Here is a 24,995-nt window from a genome sequence, read left to right as displayed (position 1 = left end):
AAGGAGGGTCTGGACGGGACCCTCTGCTCCCGCGCCAGCTGTAGCCCGTGTTACTGTGGGCCGAGCTGCTCTGAGTCCCCCAGCGCTGACGTTATTATTCCCAAACACTGCTGGCCTTAGCTAGTCATTGTTTGCTGACCTCCTGGTGTACCTGGTACCACAGAGGAGAAGATACTTCTTCTCTATTGCTATTTTTACTTGATCTCTGCTAGCATGCAGTGGACTCAAGGTCCTTGAAGGAAACGGGCCCTGTCTAAGCCTCCATGGCAAGGGGCAAACACAGGCTGGTCCCCAGGTAGAAAAGGGGTTCTGCACGTCCAAGGAGATGTCTCTGTGCCTTGGGACTCTGGTTGCTGAAGTGACCTCTACAAGATACTGGAGCAGGGAAACAATCTTAGAAGAGGCCAAGAGGTTGCCCTTATTACCACCTGGGAGACCAGACTCTCCCCGGTGCTTCTGGGAGGACATGTTATCTCGCAGTCCTGCAGGCACACAGAACCGACACAGGTTCTCCACAACTTTTCAAATCAAAGATGGACAGGAAAACAAAACAAAACAAGAGTAACGTTTAGAGATAGCAGGTTTTTCAGATGCCAGCCTGAGCTTTCAGTGAAGAAGAAATCTTACTGCAATTATTATTGAAAATGGATTTGGGAAAAAAGAAACTGAAGGAGGCTGGTGCTTCATGGAGGATTCCATTCCTGTTTCATTGGTCTCTATAATAATCACTCATGTTTCCATAGTGACATCCATCTGTGGCTCTCAAGTTACTTATCAAATAGTAATGAAATAGGTGCTTGCAGCTTTCACTGCAGGAATGGGGCCATAGACTTAACAGCGCACCTGTCAAGCCAGCAAAATATTGCCTTGACTATGTCTAGGTGAATCATGATACCAAAGTTACTTTTAAAGACGGGGGTGAAGAGTCATAGTTAAAGGAAGCAGAAAACTGACAAGCAGTTCAATAAATATGGAAAATACTTTTATGTGTAAGTATTTGGAATTTTGGAAATTTGGGAATAATACATAAGTGATTCCCTTCTCATTTTTAAAGACAGGTCTCTCCCCTCTCCTCCCGTTATCGTCTGATAAAGTTGAATATTATACTTGAGAATGAGTGCTGAATACCTACTTTTTTCACAAAGTGTGTAAATTGAGAAAAGAAATTATATTTCAGATATTTCTGTTATTTGTGTAATTTATTACTGATGTGTAACTTCACTTATCTGTAAAGGCACTGCTAGCTTAATTTAGAACATAGTGTTTACAAAATAAGAGGCTTCAGAGCAAAATGGATGATCATTTGGCATAAGGCAAACAGTGGTGCCTGGAGGTTATATATTTTTTTACTGTAACAGTGAGTGATTTTGGTTCATGAAGTCAGCCTGATTTCATTCATATCATAGGGATGTGGGATAGATAGCCTAAGTCTCCACTATGATCTTCATGGAAGGTCTTCATGAAATGCAGAAAAATAAATTCACGCATTTTATGTAGGAAGACTTTCTGCATTATCTAATAATACGACTGACCTGAGCACAGGTATTTCACACACAAAATGGTGAAGGAGGGAACAGTAGATGTAAACTTTTAGTGGAACTTAGAAATATTTCAGAAGGAAATATCAGAGCCACAGAGTATGGTTAAACATTGTGTCTCTGAAGCTGCAGTGAAGAGAGGTTGAATTCTGTTTCAGAAATTTTCAGTGTAAGTTAATACATCATTAATAGTAAAAAATGTGTCTTTCCAGCTCTTTAACCTAATTCCATTGATCACTTCTCTAGGGTTATATTTGATTTAAACTTACTCGGCTCTTGCTATTGCTAAATCCTCATTCTAGAATCAGGGTTCTGTGGAGGCAGGAGAGCCCGTGGCAGCCTTAGAGGAGATGCGGTTCTTTAAGGACAGGCAAATTAAGGGAGAAAAAAGCACTTCTCCTTGCATCCCAAGTCCTTTTTTTTTGTGTTCTTCTTTCATTACTCTACCCCCTTGGATTTTGTTCACTATTTCATTCTTTTTCACTGTCTTAAAAAATATAATTCTGGTACCCAGAGATTTTAGTTTCCTTCATTTTTTGAAAAAAAAGTCCCCTTCAGTATACTTTGTTTCTTAAGTAAAGTGTCCTGTCCTCTTTGTACAATGAACAAGTGTTTTTTTGCTTCCAGTATCTCAAGTTATGTTGGGCGCCTTTCCAGTACAATAAAAGACACAGCTCACCTGATTTTTCTCCTTTTGCAAAATCACAGAATGCTTGTGAAGAGCTGAGTTTTTCTTGAGTAGATTCCTGTTCAGGAAAAATGTTCTCTAAGTATAATTCTGAACTAATTGTATCCCTTACAACATTTGCTGGAATAAAATCTGTCCATATTCTTATGCTATTTTTAAATGATAGTGGGTTAAAGAAAAAAGTTCTTTGGCTATGTTAATAATCAGTGCTATTAAATGAATTTTGCATGATTCAAGGTCAATATGGCTACAAAAACATAATTTTCTTAAATAAAGGTTAGGTTTATAATCTTACTAGTTTCTGTTTCTTTTCATTTAATATATATGGCCTAATGTGTGCCAAGAGAAGGGTACATAGGAAAATGGGACCTCACTGAGGCACTGTTGCATATGCCAACTGAAAGTTAGAAACAGGCTGTGTTCTGCATATGCATCTTTGAGCAAAGTATTGTAAGTACAAACCTGCATTCCATGACTTGCATGTATTTGTGAGCTGTTGTGCCAACTTTTGTAATTTTATTGTGAACCTTGGAACATTCTAAGAAGAGTTTGCAGTATTCAAACAAAAGTAATTGGCATCAATATAGGAGTAATGGGATAATATTCCATGAGGAATACAGGATGTCAGACTAACTGACCAGCCTACTTGGCTTTACAATCTATCAAATATTTCCCACATTTCTCATATCTCTGGTTTGTTCAGTCAAACAGTCAAAAGAGTCTTAAGCTTTTATTAAAGAATAAATTTTAGCTCACTATGTCAACAGTGGTTGATAAACTAGAAAGTGTCTTAGTTTGTTTGCTTTTTTTTCCTTGTAATCTCAAGATTGTTAATTCATAATATTTGGGGGGAGAGTGTGACTCATCATCATAATCTGGTTCTTTTGCTGATTAATTTTTTTTTTGGTTTTAGTTTCCACAGTGGTTTTAAGTACTTCCTTTATTTGCTATCTTTAGGGTCAAGCACTGAGTTACCTGATAATATATATTTTTTATTTTCAGAATAAAATATATATTTTTATTTTTTTATATATATTTTTATATTTTTTTATTTTATTTTTTATTTTCAGTGCTTTCCTGTCTCATGACACTTTCAGAAGCATGTAATCAGAGGTGTGCATTTAAGAGCATTTGCTGGGGAAAAGAGAATGAGCATTTCCAGAAAGATATTAACATAATTGAGATAATCAAAAAAGACAGTTCCCAAAAACGAAGGAGGAAAACTTAATGGAAAAGAACAGTGCCTTAGCTTAACACTTTTCATTATGTACTCTTTTCCTTGATTGGACTAAATTAAGATCTTATGAACTGGAATTGGTGTTAATACACAAAATCAGGTATTACTAGTGAGCAAACTTAAGCCTGAAATGCGTTTTTTTTTTTTTTTTTTTAATTTCTTTTAACTTGACGTCATGGCTATTGAGTACATTTGAGTCCCACCCCATGAGAAAGCAGCGTTCTAAAACAACAGTAGAAATTATACTGAATTGGCAAATAACTATACTATAGGAAGCTTGTACTTTAAGCCAGTTATTGACAAAACTGCAGCAAGCCCAAATATGTTCTAGAAGCTGGAATATTCCAGAATAGGTGGATTTGACAGTTTCTTCATTTATCCATATGGTTGCCATGAAAGACAAGGGAAGTGTGTGACTGTAAAAAGCACAAACCTCTGTGGACTAGAGTCACTCAGAGGTGTGCAGGATTGTTTAAGCTGTGCTTCCTTTGCTCCAACCTGAACACTTGTACCCCAAACAAGAGCACTTTCCAGTTGTTTTGACACAAGAGTTTGGTAGTTCTTTTATCTATTCCAAGTTTTCCAATGGAGGAATAAGCTGTAGGGGGTGATCCAAGTGCTGTGAGAATATTCAGAAAGCACATGCTCTACAAAAAATAGCACAGGACGTCTCCTGTATTTCATGGCTTTTCACATCTTCTCCTACATTTTTTAAGAAGTTCTGGTCCTTAGGAATACCTCATCTTCCCATACCTGCTAGCAGACTCCTGTTGCTGCTTCAGACATGTCCATGGCCTAGTGCCCTCCCATCATATGGCCTCAGTGATAACAAACTGCGGGCAGCACTCCCATGTTTGGCACTTAGGGTTAGCACATACGACAAAGAGCTGTAAAATTTTGCTGTATAAAATCTATTTGACATCAAAGAACTTTAACCACTTGCTGTCACTACAGTGGTGGCAATGAACGTGGAATGATGCATGTTGCCTTATCTTGCATGTGTTCTATGCAATAGAAATTAGTAGAATCAGTCACAAAACAGTATTACAAAATGCATAAGTATATTTTTCATAGAAATAGATTTTTAATTTATGTTTTGGCGTTCGTGCTTATCAACATATAAGAAGTGTAAGAAGTCACCCATCATTTAGACACTCTTGCAGTCCATGGTGCAGGCACAAAAGAGACAGTAAAAGGCAAAAGATTAAATTGTCTCTTGTATTAGTTTCAGACTTGCGCTTCTCACTTCTTGTTTTCTGGTTTCACAGGAAATACAAACTTGTACATTCCATCACTAAAATCACGTGAAGAAACAAACCAAAAAATGTTTACCATTTCAGTGCTGACAAAATTGGAAAAGTGTACGTGCAAAATGCATATTTGACTTTTTTTTTTAAGAGATCCTATGGTAAAGTATGTGATTAATAGTGCAGGTAGAGAAATGTGCTTATTTTTGAGAAATGCTTTTTAAATCAATTGCATTAGAGCACTTTTAATGTAAAAATGAAGTGTTTTGTGGCATTTTTTCAGTTCTATGGGATAATTATATAAATATTTGTGGATGAAGATTAGAACTTTCAAAGTGACTTAGGAGTGTGTTGAAACTACCAACAATATAAGGTTGGCTTCCTGGACACAACTACTTGTCTTTGCTGACCATACTGAGAGACAGAAATTGGAAACCTTAAAATGTAGGTCGTCTCAATAGTTTACCATGCTACTGAATTAAGATGCCATAGGAGTTGCAGTTACTAAATTGGGTTCCTATAGTTTGTATTCTTAATATGGCCCTCAGGCAGATTCAAAAAAGACAGGAAAAAAAGACTAACTTAATGATGCAGATAAGCTCCCCATGGGAATGCAGGTATCTGATTTCTCAACAACTGGAATTTTACTTGTTCAGTTCCTTGAAGATTCTGTCTTTGCTGAATATGCTCTGCCCTGAACAAGTTTTTCAAGCAATTACTGCTTTTGTGTTCCGTGCCAGGGCTGAATGTGGGTCTGAACCTGGGCGGTGGACCCTGGCTTCCCAGCTCTGCCTTCTGCTGATGTTAGAAATGGAAATCAGGGAGACATGAAGTGGAGCCTGGCACTGGAGCCTGGTGTAGGAGACAGAAAAAAATAGGCCTAGGACAGACTCAGGCTGACTGAGCAAGGGGATTGTATGTGGGAGCAGATGGAGATGAGAGAATAGATCATGAAAGGAAATTGGCACTGGAAGCTGAAGAAGGCAATGGGCCTATCATCCCATTACCAAACACTTTTGAAGAGGTACATCTTTATAATTATTTGTACATAGTGCTAAAATAAGGGCTTCCTTTCTGCCCTAAGGAATTTGTAGGATTGCTGCTCGTTGTATCACACGGGAGTCCTAACTCCCTGCCTTCCATTAGGCAGCCTGTTTCTCTCCTTACCAGTGCTATAAAAGGCTAATCAGGGGACTCAATAGCCCAAGATTAGAAGTCACAAAACCAGACTTCAGCAAGGAGTGACAAAAGCTTGCGTATTTTGAGAGATCCAGGTTGTATATTTAAGGAAAAAAGGTAGAGAAAATATGCCATAATAGCCAGTATTTGCAAAGCATGAAGTATGCATTGTGTTTGTGAAGAATAAGGAAAAAGGAGATCCTTTTTTCTTGTTTTTGTGCAGATATAAATATATTGGCTAGAGGCATAAGGATTTTTGTTCTCTTGTTTTTCTGATATAGTTATCTGGAGAGAGATGTTTTGAGGTAGTTACGCTGGATGCAAAGGTGCCTTATTTCAGTTTAGCTTACTTCCCTTCTCATACGTAACAACACTACAGCATTATGAGTGCCATACATGGCCTATTTCAGTTTTAGCTATATCAGTATAGTGAAAGACGTTTATAAGCAAAGCTAATAAATATAAGAGCCAAACTCGCATCAGGTTGCGAAATCCAGGAAGGGCATTTAAAATGGACACCTAAAAATCTTCTAAGAACACTGTGGTGTTTTCTCTCAAAAATGTTCAGAGATACACTCAGAGAATATGATAGTGTTGCTTAATTGGCATTTCCTCTGTGTTTGTGACTCCAGTTCTGAACTTTATCTCACTGACTCTAGTGCAATTGTATTGGATTAAAAAGGAAGTTAATCTTGATTTACACACAGTACTGGCTGAAGAGGCTCTTTTGATTGCTTCTCAAGGCTCAGTTGTTAGCCTTTTGGATCACTAGCTTTGACTTATCTTATTAAAGTTTAAACAAAAAAAAAGTCTATAATGATTATCAAAATGATTCTCTCTTTCCAAACAAATATTTTCACGTGTATCTTCTTTGTCCTTCTACTCCCCTCTTGCTTTGAGAGCATTTTTTCTCTCCCCACTTATTAGAATAAAAATACTGCTTAAGATAAAAGATCAAGTTTGTATTCTGCTCTGCTCCTCTTACTGCCATTCTGTGTGTTTTCTACAATAAAACTGGAAACTCTCAGAGGCATGCTCACTTTTAAGGTAGTTTGTATATTGTATAAATGATGCTTCTCCAAAGTAACCAGTATTTATGTTTGTTCATTCTATTTTTATCATTAGAGTTACATATGTTCACAGTTTTTACCCTTTTGTTTTTTAATTCTACTTTTCAGGTGTTATGATTAAGGTAAAAAAAGAATATAGCCTTAAAAGAAGAATGACAAATATAAGAGATGTAAACAAAATAGAAGGGCAAGAAACATTAACCTGAGGAAATATTATTTTCAGGAATTTCACAGGCTCAAATATCTTCAAGCTAGCAGAAATGGAATAATAGATTGTATTTTAGTCAGAGTGGGTTTTATTTGTCTTCAGGTTTCTTTTTTATCCTTTTATCCCGGAAAGAAATAGGATGTTGACTTTTGCTATTATTACTTCTGTGTGCTACATCTAGGCCATAGTAAGGTTTTTGCTGTTGATGTGTGGTTGTGTCTAAATGGACATGCAGTCTTGGCTGTGCTGTCTTGTATACCGATATATCTGTCAAACAAGATGTTAATAAAGAAAAGCATATCAAATATGATATGAGAAAAATTAGTACACAATTGATAGTACAGTTCTCAAACATTAACATTACAGTCTTGAAAATAAAAGACAAGTATTGAGTTTTACAATCATCACTTAGCCTGGTGTTTGAAAATATATTGAATTCCAGAAGTACTTTACAAATAATATAAAAGATATCTAAAGCCATTACACTGCAAAACTATGTAATTTAATAAGGGCTAGATCCATCATTTAGATTTGCTTGAGTAATGATGGCCAGTGGCTTCAGTGGGAAACAAATGGATGCTCCAGGAGGAATTTGTTTAGGTGCTTTAGCAATGAGTGGGTGAAAAGGGCATCGCTCCTTACTTAGTGCTTGGGCAGTGCCCTGAAGCCACACGCCAACGTGCTGTCTGTTAAGTCGCCCTGCTATGCGTGTTTGTTAAGTTGATCTGTACATGCACAGGTGACTCCCTCTCAGGTGTGCAATGAAAAATGAGCTCTCACATGTGAAATGAAACTGTGTTATGTGCACACTGCTGTGTCCAGAAAGTCCCAACTGCATAAAAGAGTGTGGATCCAGTGGAAGGATTCCAACTCCAAATTATTTTTGTGGTTAAAAAAAATAATAGTGACTTACAACATTATACCTAATAGTAAAGTTGATTGTTTCATGCAACCTGGAAAATAGTCATATTGCATTTATAATGTAGTGGGATCCAAAAGCCTGTCCTTTCCATGCTTAAAATAGATTCTCCTGAATCTGATAGCATAGAAAGCTGTTAATGTAACAAGACAGTCTTGCTTAACTGGGTAATCAGCTTGCACTTCTGCATATGTTTTAGTATTGCTGAAATGCTGTATATCTTGATTGGCAACGTAAGTTGTATTGTTCTCACTCACTACTGTGTTTTAGCTACTGAGGCCATGATTTTTCTTTTTTTTTGCTTTTTCTTGTACCTATTTCCTGAAAAATTAGCATAGCTATAGTAGTTGTCATGTACAAGCTTATTTTTAAATTATTATACTCAAATTGCTAGTCTAATAGAATAAGATTCTCACAGAATACTGGATGATATTTTTTATCAAGGGTCCACAATATGTTTTTAGCTTTAATAAGGTAGTTATAAAATTTATTTTTATTTTTTGCATTTACCAGCCTTGTCACAGATGCATTTATACAATATTTTTTTCTTGTAGTTAGCACAACAGTCTAGTCAAACCTAAATTATCCTTCTAAATTAGGATCTTTAATTCCAGTGTTACTGCATCCTGGATAAGTAGGTTGTTATATCTTAATAACTGAAGCTTAAATCCTACTTTCAAACCAATACTTTCTTCTAACTAACACAATTACAGGATGAAATCAGTAGTTATAACTGTGTGCTGAACAGCTTATTTTATAAGTACTTTAAATGGCAGGTATGGTTGTCTTGCAAGCTGAGAATCTTACGTTCTAGTGTAGTCTCACTGGAGCATCTACTTGCTTTTCAGTATGAAAACTGAACATATGTAAGTGAGGAGATCGTTTTCCAACAGAAATAATTATATGTAGATATACAAACATAGAGCAGTTGATACAAAAATAAGGAAGAAATATGCAGCAAATGCATACTGGGAGATGGAGGGGAAAAAGCACTGGAAAAAGAACTGCTGGTGTATTGGTATGAAGTTTCAGGAGGTGCTAGTGTTGAATTGTGGTCTTAACAGCCTGTATTGATCCACTGTTAGTACCATATATACATGTGGATGTATTTTCAGCAAGATCAACTGTAACAGTGAAATTATTTGTCTAGAGCTTTATGCATTTTATAGTGTTGTAGTGTAATGTGTGAAAATAATGCAGCATAAATGTATGGTTATTTAAGAGCTGGTGGTCATTTGTGCTGCATATCTAGGATTTTCATAGTAACATGAGACTGGTGTTTCGTTTCATAAAGTGTATTGATACACCCAGAGTGTGTTTAAAACAGGTGGAAGACTTCAGTCCCCTTATACATCACCGAGACAGAAGGCATCTCGGTGAACACTGTAGACTAGAAATCAAACTTTTTCATGACTAAAATTAGTGAATCTGTGTGAATCTTGCTCAAAATAACCAGAACTGGAATGTTCCATTCGTGAAGCAGTGAAGAAAGGGCTCCTTTCTTCTTCTGACTCTAATTTATGGATTATCATTGATTTATCAGAATAAGCATGTTATAATGAGATGTGTGAATGGTAGGAGAGGAACACGGCCGGTGAATATACAGAATTGTCCGTTCTATGAATAGGATCCAATCACAGCACACTGAAAAGATTCCAGGCTTTGGAGAAATTAGGCGATGTTACTTCTACCGTTCACAAAGTGAGCACTACCAGGAGATGCCTGACAGCAATAAGGTATTTTTACTGATATTCCATAGCCAAGATAGAAGGTTTCCTTTTGACTGTTTTGGAACGTTTCTATGAACAGTTGCATAGAAGGAATACTGGGTATTGATGGATTAAAAAAAGAAGACTTTCATATGAGAACAGTGTGAAAGAAAGTGTGAAAATTATATATTAAGAGTATAGGAATGGAAGGAGATATAAATTCTGGACCCAGTAAGAAATCAAAGGGATCAAATGGTTGGAGGAGACATTTCAGTGTCATTGCTTAGACCTACCCCATGAACTGTCAGAACTGAATGGATGATTCCTTGGTCAGGATAGTAATAGTAAATTTAATAGTAAATTAAGCCCCTTAAAGAATGAGGGACCCCTGTAATCAAGCGGTATTTGATAGGAAGGAAAGTTTTTATCCATCCAACCAGAGTTTTCCACCGTCAAGTGGCTAAGGTTTTTGGCTTCGTAAATATTCTCGCTGCTCGAAAGGGGAATTTGCACTCTGTGGTCAATCCCTGCCAGGTTCATTAAGCTTGTGTGTTTGTTTCTGTTACCCCATTGAGAAGGGAATGGTTTGTATTTGTGTTCCTAAAAAGTTGGACGTGAATCATTTAGCTAAACCCCACTGAGCAAGGAACGTTTTGTATTTGGTTGAACTCGTGATCCTGGGATCATTTTCATCTGCTCCTCTGACCCTGCCAGAAGGGAATCCCTCTGATTATTTCATCTTTTGGTAGAACTGTTTATTTGGGCCCTGCTGAGGAGAGAAATGGGCTCCCTTCTTTCTGCTGGAAAAGGGAACCGCGAGGAACCATTGTTTGTAGTAAAGAGAGAAAAGCTTATGTAAGCTGTTTTTTGATTTCTTTTTTTTTTTCTTCAGATAATTGGTAATTTCTTGTTTTGGAGATTGGTGCAATGATTCTTCAAGCAGCAGTAGGAAGGTTGGTGACAACAGTGAGAATATGCAAGGTCTTGAAAGTAGAGAAAGGAAGGAAGGGTATATTATATAATCCATCAGGCAGTTTGGCTTTCAGTCTAAGGCAGTCCAGCAAAGCACAGACTCATTTTCTGCCCTGCTTTAAAGGAAGGACACAGTAGTACAAGCTACCTAAAAAGCTCCGTGCTTCAAAATGAAGGGATATACAGTACTGTCAGAGCACTGGCTTTAGTTTAAATCCGAAGATGCAGCAGCATAACTTATTATATCAGACCGAACAGCTCTGTTGCAGACCATGGGTTGACTTTAGAGAGGCTTTTTTTGCTACCACACAATTACCATCTTTAAAAACACACATGTGCACAAAATGGCTATTGTAGAGCTGTAGCAAATCTGTACGTTGATCTGAATATTTTACCTGTGGTAGTTAAAAGAGCAATATTTGACTCAAACAGACTTAGTAAGAGTGACTTGAAAGGAGCTGATTAGTTCAGAGAGCAGAAAACAGCTGTAAAGGAAAGATGCTGCCGTAGCTGTATTCAGGCCAGCTGGGAGTTGCATAAAATTTGTCTGTCTCCTGAGGAGTCTCTGTTGGCAGGGCATATGTTGATTTCTGCCCATAAAAATGAACCTGCTTTACTCTGTTAAAAACTACAGCCAAGAATTGATCCCTCAGGGTGAAAGCTTCTGCCAGCCCAGCTGCCCCTCTAGGCAAAGTAGAGAGAAGTTAAACTCCACCTTTAATCACTAAGTGTTATATCTGTTTCTTGTCTTTAAACCAAATTACTTCATCAATTGCCAAATATTCTTGACACCGTACTTATATGTTAAAATAATATATACCCAAGTACCATTTTCATGTTCCCTCTATAATATACACCTACATCTTTTTCTTGCTTGTTTTAAATATTTCCCTTAATCATGGTCCAAATTTGGCTGAACGATTGATCCTACCTGTAACAAATATAGCACATATTTAGACACCTGTATGTGTATCATAAGCTTCTGGGCTGGAGACTGTCTTCTATTTTCTTACAGGCTGGAAACAAATATTTTTGCTTAACAGATAATAATTATGCAACTACAAAGCTTTGTTAACTGAAAGCTAAGGGTCACAGATGGCTTTCACAAGACTAATACCTTTAAAAATTAAGATGCTAGAAAAGGCAATACTGGCATTCAACCTCATCTTCCTTATCTTCTATATATCACAATATCTTCACAGCATCCTCTCCTCTCTGAAGAACACTTTCTTTTCTGATACTCAGCAAGTCCATGTACACATTCAGTTTCATGGAATTTAACTCACATACGTTATCTGACCTGGCTATGAAAAGATATTTTTCTATTCTAAAAAATACACTTTCCCACAAAAAAAAAATTGTGAAAGGGACATGAAGGGATTCAGTATAAGAATCTAAACTGATCTGAATATAACAGAAAAATTGCAGACATATATTACTGATTTGAGTATATTTTGTCTTTCATGAGCTGCAGTGTTTTTAAAAGGTAAGAAAGGTAGTGCTAAGTTTATACTGCTTTATTTAAGACATTAGGTGATATTCAAATAAGCACAGCTGTTAACTCTGCCCAGTAGAGTTAAAACCACCTGTAGTCTTAAAAGTAATTTTGAAGGTATTGCATTCTTTTACTGTGTGTGTGTAGTTAGGAAGATTATTTATTCATATAGATAAATTTAAATGCAAGATAACAAAGAGGATTAAAGGAAAATCAGGGCACTAGGGGAAACATGAAACATCAGTCCTGTAGTGAACAGGTCCTGTGGTGAACAAGCCTTAAGACAATTGTAGAGTAGTCTTTACTTACCTTGGACTTTGTATGCTGGTGTGTTTTTGAGATATTAGAGCTATTAAAATAAGAGGGGTAAGACTGTCAGCGTTTGAGGTAGGTGAATAAGGGAACTAGAGTGGACAGAAGTTATGCAGCAAGTATTCCTTGGAACAGGCTAAAGCAGAGTTTGGCCATTGCGGACGGCTGGTGGGGAGTAGTGATACAGAAACTACTGATATTTCTCTTTAGCCTGAGCTTTTGCAGCTTGGGCACAGATGCACAGAGCCCTCTGCGTGCTTGGAGGGTCGTGTAGAAGAGGAGAGTCATTACCGGTGTCCCTTTCAAAACCCTCCTCATGGAGGCAGGTGAGAAAATCACTGTGTTCTTCATAGGCTTGGTGCAGCAATTCTGCCTGGTCCTGTTGCAGTCCCTTCGTGATTCCTCATGGTCTTCCCCCTTCACCCCTTGCTATTCCTTGATGTTAATCACTGCAAGTGAGAACTTATGGAACAATCAAGCAACAACCAGCTCAAAGGTATAGATGCCTGTTCACACAGTGTTGGGCAATGTGACATACAATGTAACTTTCAGACTTGCATTTTCTTCATACCTAACACACTCAAACTTGTTTTCATTAAGTGCTGGCACACCCTATGGCATTTCTTACTCAAGCTGTTATGTATCTGCAGTTATCTAGGCCAATAGAACTTCAGGCCTGAATGATAATGCTTTTTAAATAATGCACAACTAATATTTTTAAATGAATTTTGACTTTTTTTCTGCAAACAGATCTACTAGGCAATTCTTGAGCTTATTCAAAAAGCCTTGCCAATTTCTCTGGCAAACAGTTGCTGTTTTTCTGGTCAGTAGTGAATTGTCCCTGATGAAAATTCCACATCTGTATCATCAGGGACAGCCAAAGCTATTTTGTTTTCTTGAGTAAAATATATTCTGCTGCCTCTGCTCCAACTTTCACAGGAAAGCATATTTAATACAAGGCATTTTTGTAGCCTTTCAGAATGCCACATATTCAGCTATTACAAAACAATCTCACAAAAAAACCCAGAGAAATAGAAAACAAAGTATTATACACTATAACAATTAATATCTTATTAGCTATTTAATGAGGGAAGTCATAAACTGGCTCCAAAATGCTTCCTCTCCAATTCTGCAGCTCTAGGCAACCATCCAATCTTTCCATATGGTAAGCTGCCCTCTGCGTTCTTCTATAAGGCATTGCACATTGTTTCAGTTTTTAATTGGCATTTATTTGGATGATTTGTGCAATGAGTTGTTTGGACAAATTATGAATTAAAATTGCATATATGGAATTTGAAATTGTCACTGTTGTTTGACTAACTAAACAACTAGGTATGTGCTTTTGCTATATAAAACTTGACTATCAAAAAAGGTAATATTAATTGGCTATAGTATGTGTGTAAAGCATGACATTGTTTATCTGTACCTTCCATAAATTTTCTTCTATGCAGCCACTATAGCCACAAAAATGTGCATAATGCAGCATTCCTGAGTTGCACTTTTTACAAACATAGCAAAATAAAATCCTGCACAAAATATGAGTATTGCAGCCCATGCTTTTCAGAGATTCATTCCTCAGCCAAACTGAACTTATTTTTCTCAGCACTACAGAAGAGATTGCAAAACTTCAGATTTCAACACTGTACTGTGTAGTCATGGATTTGTTTCAAAGAAGGTCACAAGAATATTTGTAGAATCCAAAACATTTATTTTTCAGTTTCCTGTTTCGTTGTTTAAAAACAAACAAGAAAAACAAGCCCTTACCCCAACAAAACTAAGATATAAAAATGTTAGACTGGAAAGAGCAACTGGGTTGCTACTTCCAATCCCCTGCAATACCAGGAAACCATATTATGGACGTTTAAGGCCTGGATTCATCTGATCAAATGGAGAGTTAAGCAGCATAGATATCTGTAACTGAGCTAGTTATCTAGACTCACTTTATATCTAATGAAGAGATATGGGCACTTTTAGACTATGAATCATTTCATTGTAACTTAGATATCTAACATGTCAGTGACATATGTCCCAGAAGTCCATTGACGATGTCAATTTCTGTCCATTGACTATAAATGGAATCTAGATATCCTGATCACATATAGATGTCAGCACTGTGGATGTCTAAAGATGGCTGTGAGGAATCCCTTCCTTAAATCAAAAAGAGTCACAAAGCGTGTGTAAGCCAAACAATATCTTCCAGGCCCCATTGCAAACTTAGATCTGTCCTAAAATGTGAACAGCTCCAGGTATATACTAGTGAAAAGCAGGAGAAATATAGACTCTTACTCAATATCTGAGATCTTTCAGAGGATTAAACTAAAAAAAATCACACCAACAGAAAACACTGGCCAAAATGCCATTCTTAGCACAAACCACTATATAGCTTTAAGTACTATCGTCACTGCTAGCAGAAAGTGTTCTTTCAAGAAAACCAACGTCCTTGGATTGTGATTGAAGGAAAAATTAAGCTGTGATATTAAAGACTTGGCTTTGTGAAAAAGAGATTAATTTTTAAATGTCTGCAAATAAATAGTGTATTGTACTGGAACAAACATTAGTGAGCAAGAAACCTGTTCCTGAAAAAGTTCAGATGAGCATCCAAATCAAATGATTATTGTGAACTTGCTTCAGCTTTTACAGTTTAAGCTCATGATCTCAGAAGATAATCTCAGCCTCTTTCTAGTGTCTGGCTCTATTCCAGAAACGAAGGGTTAAAATTAATGGACGTGTGTCAGTGGGCAGCAAGGTGCAGTAAAGCAACTACATCTAGGCATCTATCTCAAGGAGCTCTCGAGTAGCTGGATTCTTATGTTTAAAAATCCACTGCTGTTATTATTAAAACACACTCCTGCATTAGTCTTGTATGGTGAGTTGAGTAATAGCCCTACTGGTATCTATACATTTTTACAGGCAAGAGTCCATGACAGTATTAACTTTTAACTTTGCCGCGTCAAGCTCAAGCTGGCAATGAACTGCAAGGCAACCAACTGCCACTAGCGTGCCCTGCGCCAATTAGCTCTGTCACTCAGGAGCACACTTTAACATTAGCCCTGACCTCCTACCTCATGCTCAGTTTCCTGAAGAAGATTAGCCTTGGTATAGGCAGGGATTTAAGCCCTTCTGCTTGCTCTCTGAAGGCAATGGACAGAAGCTGGCCATGATCTGCAGCCGTGGTGCCAAGTCAGAGCTCTGCCGTGCTGGCCGCTGTTGACCCTGCAGTCGGTATCCCCTGCGGACGGCTGTGGATTCACGTAGAGGCATCGAAAGGATGCCCGTCCTCATTCCCTCTTTCCGTGCCTGCATTTTACGGATGCAGGGATCTCGAGGTCAGAGTGGGTTTTGCCTGCCCCTGCCCTGGCTCTGCCGAGCAGGACGGGAACAGGGATCGTGCGGCAGGAAGGGCCTGCTGCTGGCGGCCGCAGCATGGGGTCGTGTTTGCTGACACAAGTAAGAAGCTGTACCTCGAACTCAATGCGGGTTGTCGCAGTCTAACAGAGGGTGTCTAGCACGAAAAATTGCTCACTTCCCCTTTCTTTCCAATAATAGGAAACACACTATTGTTCTTACCACATGCTTTCTATCAGAGTTCAACAACCTACGTTTACTTCCTTTTTGTCCTCTTCTTATGTGCGTATGTCAGCAAACATGTTCCCTTCCTGCAGTTGTCTTCAGTGCTGAGATGAAGACCCTTTCAAAGAGTCCTTGCTGCAATTTTGTGTCAGAGGTTTACCTATCACTGCTACTTTTTATCTCCAATATATTTCATCCTTCTTGAAGGGACCATTCAGATTCAAATTAAAATTTTAGACAGTATGAAGATCAATTAAATGATAATATTTTCTCATGATTAGGCTAGTCTTTTTATTTAAAACACTCTCTTTGGGTGTGCTCATAGTAGTTCTAAAACTCATCTCACTTTTTATGTGAGATAGCCACAAGTCTTAGAAATGCTGATCATCATTAGCATCACTATTTTCAGATAAATTAAAAATTCTTCACTGTAAGAATTGCTTCTTCCCCTGTGAACATTCAGAATACTGGGCAGTGAAAATAGCAGCAGTTTTCTTACAAGATTTGTCCCAGAGACTGCTTAAAATTCCCAAGTAAAGTACTTGTAAGAGCTTTGAGGCTTTAATATCAGTTGCACAGTGAATATTTAGGACAAGTATAAGTTTCAACTTTTTTTTTTTAACCTGAGAATTCTTTTTTTTTTTTTTTTCCATTTCATTTGGACGTGTAATTTCATCCCTTGCAGCACTTATTCATCCTTATTGTATACTGAGTCAACACAAGTATGGTAAGTGAGATTGGTGAAAAATAACTATTGTAACAACACATACACGTTTGTTTGTTTGTTTGTTCCTCCAGGAAGACAGTCAAGGTCATTTTTGCAATTATGAAGGAAAATGTTTTGATATGAACTTGTAAATGAATTTTGCTCAGAATTAATGAATGAAGTTATGCTTTGTTCTAAGATACAATTTGTGTTTTATGTATTCATTTATTCTGTCATCAGTATTGCAGATGATTAGATTTTGCCCTATATAAAAATGGTAAGTTTGTGTAAAATTAAGGAAATAACATAAAATAAATTCTGCATCTCTGAAGTAAATTCTGCATTATCTCCAGCAAAATACAGCTTTTTTATTAATGTAGCAGCCAGCATTGCTTATTAATACAAAGAAGTTTCTAATTACTCTATAAAACCTAAAATGGAATTTTACTATGCCTTCAAATGGAGCAGTCTAAAAAAGTCTAAGTTAATTGCATATTTATAGTTAATTGCTGGACAATTTTGTTCAAATGAGAAAAAGCATTAGACTTCTGCAACACGTTAGCTGCACTGAATAGATGCATTTTGTTTTTACATTTCTGCCGATGATCTTTAGAACATTTTTATTGTATTTTTTTAGTTGAACAAAATCATGTTAATGCCAATTTTAACTTACTATATGTTTTAAAAGGCAGGTTAACACCCAGCATCTGAACTCTTGTAGTTGTAGGCATAATCCATGTTCAGATGTCCTCACATATTAGCACTCATTTTAGAGGCTACAGCATCTAAATATACTTTTAAATGTGTGCCTTTCTACAGAGGATGGTAAGGAAATGTCCTGTATGTCAGACAAAGAAACTGTGAAAGAAATCCTAAACAGGCAGTGTAATGTTCCTAAACCAACGTCCTTCTATGGGATCATGTTCTAAACATTGAGAATCATCATAAACTCTTGTGCCTCGGTAATTTGAGATGCTTGTTGATTTGGCAATTGGTCACACAAAATAAACCATACAAACATCATGTGTGTTCATCAGCCAATCAGGTCTCCAAAGAGTCTTTAAATGTTCAAACTGAACAAAGGCTCAGTGTCTTATCAAGTTCAGATTATTGTCTTGGACAACAGCTCTCTGCCAGGTAATGTGCTGTTTTTCTGTTTTCTTTTAGCTTTACTTGGTGGTAATAGGTAGTTTCAGATTACTGTGGTAATCCATGCAGAACTAATTGCCTAATTAAATGTAAGACAAGTCAATGCGCTAATACACATTGCACAATATTTGCTATCATCTTTTTAATGACTATATGGCATATATTGACAAAAGCATATTAAGCACATTACAGAAGAAATATTCTGACCCTCTTTCTACTTCTAAAGAGTTATAACAAGCATTAATATGACTGAGTGGTGACACTCTCCAGTCTTGTCAGGTTTTATAGATTTGGTTAACATTTTTTCATCATATATTTTGCTAACATTCTGAGGAAATAAAGATTTCAAAGATGAGTCTTCTAAAGAGGAGCTTTAAAAAGAGGGAAGCATCAGTGTAGCTCAGGTCAGATTTCAGAACTGATGGATGTGAAATGTAAATCAGAGTTTGAGTGAAGGATATGAGGAAGTGGTTATGTGGCTGTGTGACTTGGCTTGAGTTAGGAGAATGATAGGACAGTGATAAAGAGCACAAGCAGAATGTCTGGTAGAAACACGGCCACGAAGAAGCTCAAGAAGCTCACAACTAATATGGAAACATGAATGAGGTCAGGAAGAAGATTTGAAGATGAGTTGGACATGGCCGAGCCAACAGGCAAGGTAGATGATTTCCATAGCAGCATGTGGGAAGGAAGACTATAGCCTGGGCTGACAGGGGGAATTAATTCCATGTATCCTGAAGTAGCATGTAATTTATAAATGCAATACCAATTCTACTTACAGGTTTAAGAAAAGCCTTCATGGTAAACATCTTATTTTCATAAGGATTTTGGGAGGGCAGCAATAAGAAAATCCCCCTGTGTGAAACCAAGCAATGGAATGAAGACTATTTGGCCTCACTGAGCAGTTACACAGTTGGTTCTTCTGCAGTGCCAGAGATTTTTAAAATAAGGAGTGATAGGCTTCTTCAAAGCAAGCAATCAGGGTGTATATTTCACTGACACAAGTAGCTTATTTTGGTCTTTTGCAATGTCAAAACTCAATGTCCTATGACTAGTTTTAGCTGTAGACACTTTAAAATTGTTAGATTGCTTTGACTGAAGTACACGCAAAACTAATTTCCGATTCTATTTTTCATATATAACAAGAAACAAAAAACCCTCCAACCAACCCAAGCAGCTTTGCTAATGGTGAATGCATTAGTAATTTTACAGTGGCTGTTTATACATTATTTGGGGCTGAGTTTATTTCATGGAAATAACCTGCTGATTTTTGGTGCTGTTTTCTTGTCATCCTTGTTATCACAGTTTAAAGTCTCAGTGTCTAATTCTTTGCTTACTGAGCTCAAAACTCAGCCAAATTGTCTTTGATTTCTCTAGAGTAGGCTGACAGCTTAAAGGCCAGAATTTTAGCTGTCATCTTCACAGCTCTTCTGACGTCAGTAGAGCTCTGACGACTTACCACCTACTAAGGCTATGGACTTAAAATATGTCAAACTACAAAACTGAGAATGCCAAACCTTGTCAATAGCAACAGTTTTCACAATTATTTCCTATGAGTATTTTTAGACCTCTTTTTATATTCATTTTTGATTTGTATTTGCTTGTATTTGTTCGTTACATGCTTCTCCTTAAATCTAGAAAAAGTGTTATTCATAAATTATTTATGAAGCAAGCAAATACTTGGGACATAGATCAATAAATGAATGTTTTGTTTTTTCACTAGTGGCTGGAACCACAGTGGTTTTTTTGTATAGTCCCATCCTTAGGTGGAACTGGTGTATGATAGTTCTTCCACAATAAAAACAGTCACTTGCCTGTTCAAAAAAAATAGAAGACAACAGACAGGTATTACTACAGGATTAAGGTAGAGAGGCCCCCAAATCCTTGCAAAACCTCCATAAAGGAGGCCTGTTTGGACAAGCAATTTTTCATCAGGCTGCATGCAACCTTAGTGAAGTTTCCATATGATTAGAATTCCTTTTGCTTTTACTTACCTCCTGAAAAGCTATTTTTCAGATTGTCACACAAAGTTGACTTACCAGTATACCTCCCTATCCCCTCAAACAATTAGAAGGTGGAAAGAAAAGGAGGAGAAAAAACAAACAAAACAAAAAAAAACACCCAACAAATCAGCCTGTCCCTTCCCCCAAAAGTCAAAGAGAAAGGAAGCACTGTTCCTGACCCACATAACAGAAGAAAACAGGAGAGGGATAAGTGAGAGAAATGCGTGCAGTGTAGCTACAGAGATTATAAAATAATCACGGCACGATGTTTAAACAGTGCTTTATGATGTTTCCACTGAGATATTCCATTAGTATGTGATGATAATGAATCATGATCATACTTCAGTGACAGCTCTTGCCATGACTGCATACTTTTCTGATTTTTATTTTCTTTTTCTTCCTGTGGGTTGCACATAGAAGCAAGGGAGAGAATTACTTGAGGAACATGATAAAATAGAAGAAGAAAAATTATAGTGGTACTTAGAAGCAGACAAACTTTTCAACACTGTTTTATTTCATTTTGCCAATATTATTTTATTTGATCAGGACTGCAGCTTTAAGTACAGTTTCGTAGGTAGTGTGTGCCTTTAGAAAAAATGTCCCTGGGCAGTGCCTATGTTTTTGCAAATGTGGGTTTTTTTCTTCTTTTTTTCCACTTCTGTAGGCATAGCTTGTCTACAGCAACTAATTTAAGAAAGAATATTCTCAACTAAAGATAGAGATTAAAACAAAACAAACTTTTTACTGGTAATGTACTCTATAACATCTATACATGTGTACATCTATAAAGAATCTCAGTTCAGCTGACTGTTTCTCCCAGATCCAACTCCTACACACTCAGATGGTAAGTCTTTATGGCAGTGAAAAGTGCCATCTGGTGATTCAAAATAATACAAAGCTGATGGATTCAAATTCATGCACATGACAAGTGGAACTGGTCATCAACCTCAGATAAAATTGCCATATGTGATGTATGGTCTGTCATGTTCTTTGCAGTATATGGAATCCACTCTGAAAATTCTGGCAAAATTCAGTTATCTCCCTCATCAGATTTCCACTTAAAATTCTGTATTTTTATTATACTGCGACAAATTAGTACTATGGGTTAAGCAGCAGTAAAGTGTAATTGGATTTCTTTAATCAGAAAAATATCAGTGTATATGATGTACAATGATACAAAGGCTATATACCTTATATATGTCACTTACATAAATTCTGAAAATTATAAACTGTGTATACTTATATTTGTCCTCTTGCATTTTAAACTCTTGTTTAAACTCTTGATTGTGATTTACTATAAAAGTGGATATTATATAGTTCATTTTGTGTTTAAAACAGTAGCAATAATATTTATTGTATGAAGAAACTAGAGAAGCAATAGTAGGCTAGAGTAATAACCTATAATAATAGGTTAAAAAAGAAAAGAAAAAGTTTTGATAGCAATGTAACATATGAGCTGATGATATCCCTTTAACTGTAGACCTCAAGTTTAAGTCTACAAAGATCATAAAAAAGGTAAAGGGGTGGACTGTGACTTTGCAGAGAAAAAGAAGGCATTAAAATTTCAGTATTTTATTCTGCAACATCAACTCCTTTTTCTGTATAGAACCCTATCTGATTTATTTTCTAGGGTTTTGGGGGGGGTAAGAGACACTGGAGTAAGGTAAATTCAGTTCTGACTCACTGGATTCTGTTTACAGGCTCACATCTGTAAATACTTAGTCCCAATATTAATTCTATTCATATGAGTGCTGTGAGTATCCTGATGTTTTTTATAGAGCATATTATGCAAGGTTGTTTTCTTTTTTCAGCAAGACTCCCTTCAGAGGCTTGTCAGAGTGAAACTTGATAATGCTCTAGGGTCTAGTAAGAATATGCACAAGTACTAAAATGCTGTATAAGCATTCACAAGAATCGATCCTTTAGTTCGAATACTTAAATATTTATTGATATTGAGGCAGAAGCTTTAAAACACTCCCGTTCTCAGACAGATTCCCTTTGAAATCAGTAGGTATTTCAGTGAATCAAAGGGTCATACTGTATATGTATTTCTGCAAAGCTGGTCCTTCAGTTTACAAAATAAAAAAACCAAAAATAGTGTTTAATGAATATTAGGATTGTGTTTATACTTCACTCTTAATATATCTCTTTTTTACATATTAGCCATTTTAAAAGAGAAAAAAATGCATAAAGAAAAAAACTAACTGTCCTACTGAGCACTTACAGATCTGTATGGGATTGTATAGGTATCTTTTGCATAACTTTTATAATAATCTGCCACGTATGAGCCTTGGGTGTCTAGTCATACACTGAGAGTTAGAACACTTTTTGTCCAAAGCCTTAGCGGCACAGACAGTAGTGCAACTAAGCATTTCTTGGCCCGATCCTGTTTTGCAATCCCCTTTAACTTGTTTCTTGCATTTTGTGCGTTCAGGTGCAGGTTCAACTTTTTCTTTAATTTATATTGGGATCTTGTAATTTAAACCCTGATGTAAATCCATCACTACAAAGGATGAGTGTACTCTGATATTATGTGTATGACATGGTAAAGATAACTTTATCAATAGTAGACAGTATCTATATTTTAAGATGTAAGACAAGTTGGTAATTCTTTTAATTAGCAGACAATCACCCATGGAGTCAGAGAGAGTGTGGAAGAAATGAGGACCCTACAATTGCATCCAGCCACCTTGATAATGAGAACTGGCATAAATGTTTAATTTATTCATTTCTTTCCACTTGGAAGGTCAAAATGAACTGATATATTCATTTCTGTTTCTAAAAATTTTCAAACAAATTTTACTTTTTGGTTTTCAAGCAATATATAATTTGAAGTATCAAAAGAACATAGTTAAACTCTAGGTATCTATACAAAGTTTGAGAATGAATGAAAAATAAATTCTGTTCATTGTAACTTTCAAGAAAAAAACAGTTTAATCTTAAAGCAGTTTAACTATTTCAAAGTCAATTGACAGTCAAAGCCAGCATTACAGTAAGCAGAATGAGGAAGAGCAATCTTCCCAGTGGTAACTGGGACGGGTGATGACCTTTTTGCGTTTATCATGTGATTAGAAAAGCAAATAACTTCAAGGTTCTTCTCCTTCAAGGACAAGAAATCTTAATAAGCTGTCAACAGTTGTATCAAATTCTGTTCAACAAACCAGAGAACATTATGGCATGCTTCCACCTGGTCTTAAACAAAAAGGCTTTTAAGGAACTGACTAATTAATTTCCAGCACAAACAAGTGATCTGAACTGTAAACAACTGAACTATTTAAGGGATATATATTGGCTGTTTAAGAAGCACTTTGAATTCTAGGACTAGACTGTGGCTTAAAGCCAGGCCCCCTTTGGAAGAGTGGTGCTGCATTGAGTTCGGATTCCTTGTGGACAGCATGTGCTGCAACAGGAGCTGCACCAACCTGGGAGGAGGAACAGCCATCCCCATCTGGTGCTGTATATCCAGCTGTCCTTTATACCCTCCTCCTTTTCATGAGACTGGTGTGACAGCAGTAGTTATGCTCTCTAGCCATCATGCAACTGGTCTGCAAACAGGAAGCAAAAGGGGAACACGCACTTCTTAGCAGTGATTTTTCCTGTCTAGAATTCAGTCCGTTGTTGTGCTGGGCTTTCTAGTTTTGATCCAGAAAAAAATACTTAATATTAGGGTTAGGGTTAGAATTAGAGTTAGGGTTAGAGATATGCTTACCATTAAGAGACTGTCACATTGAACTGTTATTGTATCTTGTGCCACAGAATCACTGAAAAGTTTTTGGGGGGTTATTTTTCTAGAGGGAAGCCTACAGTCCTTGTTGGGTGAGATAATTAGATTGTTTGTTGAATTTATTTAGAGGAAATACTGTCTTTAGAAATGAGTATTTTCCTAGTAACTACTGTGTTACAATGCTTAATAGTGAAAAAAATTTTACATTTCATTAAATTTATGCCTTGTGCCAAAAAAGCACATATCACTTAGTCTCTAAAAACAAAATCCTGCATTTGGGAATAATAATAATTAATCTCCCTTTTTCAAAAGAGTTCATTTTGCAAGATGTTCAGGAAATAGATAAACCTCTGACAGTGGTAACCTTTCCATCTCTCCCTTGCTCAGACAGTCTCACCCTTCTTAAGGTACTGGGAAGTTCAAATAAAACATTATTTGGGAAGGACACTCTTCTAACTGTGCATAGATTTATCTCCTATCTAGGGACCATTATTCCTTTCTTTCCTGGACCATTATTATCCTTTCTGTAGGGGGAGGTTCTTGATCTTATCTAAATTCTAGTCAGGGAATCCTGCGTTAAGCAACTAAGTCATTGCTTTCCTGAGCTGCTTCCTGTTTTATAAACTTCTCTCGCTACATTTCTCTTTCTGCACATTCCCTTTCTCTACCTGCTGCTTCCATTTCACCTAGGTTACAGCCTGTCATAACAGACATTTCAAATTGTCTCCTTTGGTTACACTTTCAGGCCTGCGGTAATGTTGCATCACTGCATCACTTCTTCCAGCACTGACTGGCACATATGCAGAAGATATTTACCCCATAAGTAGCACAATGTACATGGTAATCATTAACCACATGTTATTATTAGATTTTATAAAATTTGTCACTCATTTATAAGGTCATTGATTCTCTCCGGACTAATACTGTGAATTCAAGATTGGGCTTGTTTAGGTATACTAAATTTATCTCTTTAAAGCTGCAAAGAGCAATTTAATCTGCCTGTAAAGCACAACTATTATTAATAACAAAATCCAGACAATGAAATGACCTTTGAATAATTCCATGGTGGGATGTCAGTTTGAGTGTGATGCTCATTTTTTCCTAGGTTTTAGGCAAGGTTCAAAGTGTATTTTAGGAAAGTAGAATAGGATACACTTCACCCTTTGTGGATTTCTTAAAAACATGCATCATTAAAGAAAAGAAGAAACCCTAGATAGTTTGACAGGAAAGAAAGAATTCAAATGTAGTAGGACATTCTTCTAAATTATC

At 36.7% G+C, this 24,995-nt stretch overlaps 1 protein-coding gene across 1 annotated transcript in view; it reads left to right on the top strand.

The window, feature by feature from the left end:
- Window positions 1–24,995, top strand: part of SLC16A7 (solute carrier family 16 member 7) — an 82,607-nt gene that overhangs the window by 785 nt on the left and 56,827 nt on the right. The window lies entirely within an intron of this gene.

The sequence above is a fragment of the Apteryx mantelli genome, chromosome 1 (genome assembly GCF_036417845.1).
Source record: "Apteryx mantelli isolate bAptMan1 chromosome 1, bAptMan1.hap1, whole genome shotgun sequence".
In the NCBI taxonomy this organism is placed as follows: Eukaryota; Metazoa; Chordata; class Aves; order Apterygiformes; family Apterygidae; genus Apteryx; species Apteryx mantelli.
This window is presented reverse-complemented; position numbering and strand designations above follow the sequence as displayed.